This window comes from Helianthus annuus, chromosome 11 (assembly GCF_002127325.2).
Source record: "Helianthus annuus cultivar XRQ/B chromosome 11, HanXRQr2.0-SUNRISE, whole genome shotgun sequence".
NCBI lineage: Eukaryota > Viridiplantae > Streptophyta > Magnoliopsida > Asterales > Asteraceae > Helianthus > Helianthus annuus.
Window position 1 is genome coordinate 129,865,105 of NC_035443.2, and position 4,642 is coordinate 129,869,746.

Below are 4,642 nucleotides of genomic sequence, written 5' to 3' on the forward strand. Positions count from 1 at the left end.
CTTTGTGTAACCCAAACATGTCACGTAAGCCACATTCGTATAAGCGAGTCGAATGGGTCACATATTGATGAGTTGACATGTTAAACATTTAAACTCAAAAAAATTTAAAATCGTGTAACCTGAACATGTAATCAAGTTGTAAATAGGTTTACAGGTTCTAATAAATGGGTTAAATGTTTAGTAAACATTACCCCGTCATGATAACACTGAACATTAAAGAAAAACACAAAATAAGAACATGAGTTACCTTTACAAGAGATTTCGATCACTACTCGTTAATCATCACCTTTCTTTCTGAATGGGGTTGGTTCATGTACAAACCACATTTATCCTAAAAACCGTAAGAACAGATTCTAGCACTTTAAAAAAAGTTAAATTAACACATACTAAAACAATACATACATACATAAAAGTAGAACATTTGAATTATATTAGCAATGAAAGTTAATCAAAATAATGATTCTAGCAGCACTTTTCTTTATCAGCACATTGAAAACAAAAGGAAGATCCAAATAAAGAATTAATTGCTTGTTAGCATAATTATAAGGATTTCAAGATAATTGATATTATTTAGGTTATCATTTTACCATTTCTCTATAATTGGTTGGATGCCATATGACACTTTTTAAATGGTTCTTACAGTTTGTATACGAAATGTGGTTTGTATTTGATCCTACTCCCTTTCTGAATTACTGTGATATTCACATTTACCGGTCACCACCACGATATTAACCGGCCCTAAATCATAAGTCTACAAAACCGTTTTCTGTCGATGCATATATAAACTCAAATACTCAATTAGGATTCAGTTTGACTTTTATTGTCAAGCATGACTTGTACGATATAATTTGTTTTTGAGGCTTCAGATCTGAACTTTAGGTTATATTTCATATATTCCACAAGTTTTGAGTTTCGAAAACTAAATATACATATCGAATCATAAACAACATTCCAAGAAAAAAAATTAGGATTTTTAAAACTCGAGAAAACACTACGCTCCACTCTCCATACCGCAACCTGTCCCAAACCTAGTTGGATCATAATCCGTTTTTGCCTCCGAACATGTTCAAGACGATATGGTTCCCAAAACACAATCGGAACCGTCAAAGAAAAAGAGGAACAAAGATGATGAAGGAGAATGGACCGGCGAAGCAACATGTGTATCGTGGACCGCGATCAAGGATTAGGCTTTAGCAAAGGCAGGATCCGAAAAAAAGGTTATTTTTTATATATTAAAAATCGAACACATATTTTTTTAGAAAATTCTATTAACTGTTTATTTTTATACATATATAGTTGTCAATAGCGAATAGCGGACCACAGACACAGGCTACTTATATGCGGCTACTTATATATGATATGTAGCGATAGCGATAAAATTGCGTCTGCTATTTCATGTTTAGCGATTGAGCGGTAGAAAAAAAATAAATAAAAACTACATCTAACACGCAAATTATGTATGATAGTGCTAAAAATATGTTAAATTAGCTAAAATACGCTATCACTAATCATCTAAATACATAAAAAAATCCACTATTTATTGCTACGGGGTCTGTAGCAACCCTACACCTACGCATGGTTGTCAAAATTCCGTTTAGACTCCGATTAGTCCCCAATTAATAACTAATAGAAGGTTCAACAAGTAATAGACGATTAATCGCTAGGCGGTCAATGGTGGTCCTATTCCGGCCAAATTCAAAGGCCAAATTTCGACCAAACCTTATAAATTCCTTCCAATTACTTAACAAATGGGCCAACAAGGGGTTAAAACAAAGCTACTTAAAAAAAATTACATATAAAATAGTGTTTGTTTAAAACTAAAAATTACACATAAAATCTCAATTCGGTTAATCTTGATTAATTACTAGTCAGTACCTCACTGCCTACCGTTTCTTACAACATTACCTTTACGCTACGCTATTCGCTATAGTGGGCGCTACCAGCACTATTGACAACTATGAATGTAAGTAACGCTCAATTAGCTGACGGTTATTGGGGGCACGTCACTAATAGATTTCACGCGTTATTATAGCGTGCACAGTATCGTAAATACAATTCCTGTAATTCGAAATGGACAGACATGAATAGAAAGATCTCAAACTTCAACGCTATTTACAACGCCTCTAGGAATTGACCGAGTGAGACACATGATGCCAAAGTTTTACAGACGACCTTTTCAAGATACGACTCTCGATATAAAGGGTCATTTCCCCATATCAGTGCTTTGGACATTGTGAAAGGATGTGTGAAGTAGATGCCTATCTCGAACGAGGTTGAATAAACGAAAATGTCAAAGGTGCAGTTTGTTTTTTAAAAGGTAAAATGTCTACAGCCTGCAGACCACATCTGCAGACATCTGTAGAAGAAGAGGTAGCCAAACCACTTCATTAAACTGTTTGTTTTTTTTAACGTATGTAGACTTCTAAAATAAACTGGTGGTGTTGTACGGACGGTGGTGGTGGGTAATGATAGTGGACGGTGGTGGTTGGTGGTGGTGTTTAACGCTCTGAAGATCTTAAAAGTGGTTGGGCCAAGTCTGCACCAAGAAGAGCTCGCGCATACGTTTTTTAATGAAATGTCTTCAGAAAAACAAACAGTCTGCAGATGGCAATGCCTGCGTGTGGTCTGCGCAAGGCAGACATAAGAGCCTGCACATATCTTTTTTTAGAAAAACAAACACCACCTATAACATCTAAATCAAAAGAATATAGTTCTGGTGGGTCAGATGCGCATTCCAACATCTACCTTAATGATTTCTACGAGGAGGAAGTACAAGAAGTCGAAGAACTTCAACGCCCAATTGGTATGAACAGAGCAAGACGATGCCATACCAATACTATAACTAAATGCCACAGAAGAGAAGGTTAGAAATACGAATCATCATACTCGTAGATTAATTTTTTTAAGCTTTTATCTAACTTCCAATTGACAATAGACACTTCGTAGAGCATTTATAGCGTGGGAGAGGGTGGTAGCTCTATGTGGGCACCCCCAATATGACCGGCTAGCTATTACACATGCGCCCTCTGGTTCTCTTTCCTCCCCCTCTCACAAACCAACTCTTCCTCACTAATTGCCCGTGCCTAATCTTATCGCCACGTTTGTAAGTGGGAATCCTCTCTCTTCCACTTTCCTTACCGCCATCCCTTGCCTATCTTATCGCCACATTTGCAAGTGGCCATCCTCTATCTTCCACTTTCTCTATCGACAACCAACAAATGCACATTAAAGATCCTCTAAAAACTATTTTATATCTTTTTACTTGACGAGTGATGATGAATAGTAACTTTATTTTTATTATATATTTATTATTATATTTACTTTTAATAACATATTTTTAATTTTTTTCATATATATCCTTTACCGTTTTTTAATAATTGTTTTTTTTCTTTTTTTAAAACATATATTAATTTATCGATTAATTTAATATTTCTTTAATAATTTACGTTATAACTTTTTTCTAAAAACTTAAGTACGTAGTTGTGGTTAATTTTTTCTCTTCCCTGATATTCTGTTATAAGTTTTGTTAAAAATGAAGTTGTACTCAAAATAAAGTATTTATTTTGTGTCACAAAACAGTACGATGATAAACTAAATCGTTCTAATAGTTTGGCTTTCTAAACAAGATGCTTTATTTTTAAATCACGTTTATTTTACATTATCATTTACTCGATTTTTGACCGCAAAGCGCGACATCAAAAAAAACTAGTATATAACAAATTAACAAGTAAAGAATATTACACATCCTCTTATCATACTCTTAGATCTGTCATTTTTATCCATCATCATGAAAGTCAATAGTTCACCACTTGAAAAGAAACACCATTATGTACACACCTTGTACACTTCAAACCCTTTGGTAAACATACATCATCATATAATAGTATATTACACATCCTCTAATTCTACTCTTAAATTTGTCCTTTTATCCATCAAAGGATTAGATCTTAGCCTTTGGTAAACAAGAACTATTAACCCACTAATTTTTAACAAGACAAAATCAATATAAATTTTGTGATACAAGTAAAAATGTTTAAAATCAATTTCCAAAATAAAACTATATATTTTATCAAAAAAATAATTCTTTAAAACAAAAGATAACAAGATTAAAGTTCATCAAAATCAATATTACTTGTATTTTATAATATTTTTTAAAGATAAACATTAAAAGATGAAAAATAACTAACCTTTCTTTACAATTTTTTATCTCCAAAGTAAAAATTTGGATTCAATCCATTTCTTGACCAAATCAACACCCAGATTTCAAGATCTCAAGCGTTCTAATCTTGAATTTCTTCTCTCTCATCATACTTTCTCTCTCTATTGTTTATATATGCTTTCATACGGTTGTTGTTGTGATGTATTTATAATGTGAAAAAGGGGATGCATTTAGGGTTTCTTAGACATGTGAATTTACGAAAGTACCCATTTTTCTGTGGTGGGCCACGAAGTTTGCAATTTCTGTAAATAGAATCCAAGGAAGGCATTTTGAAAATCTTATAGGACAAATAATGTTAATATGGATGTTTTAAATACTGGTATGAACCGGCCGGTTAAACTGAATATTGGACACAAGTCCGGTATGATAAAGGCCGGTAAAATCTGAATACTGTATGTTTTATGTATCGGCGGTAAATCTGAT

The 4,642-nt window shown here is 33.4% G+C and overlaps 1 long non-coding RNA gene across 1 annotated transcript; it reads right to left on the reverse strand.

Moving 5' to 3' along the window:
* Positions 1 to 91: 91 nt before the first annotated feature.
* LOC110922490 lies at positions 92 to 4,348 on the reverse strand. The gene is made up of 2 exons (XR_002583192.2): positions 4,188 to 4,348; positions 92 to 359 (listed from the first exon to the last, which is right to left on the reverse strand). It is a non-coding gene; the product is annotated as an uncharacterized LOC110922490 (long non-coding RNA).
* Positions 4,349 to 4,642: the final 294 nt, after the last annotated feature.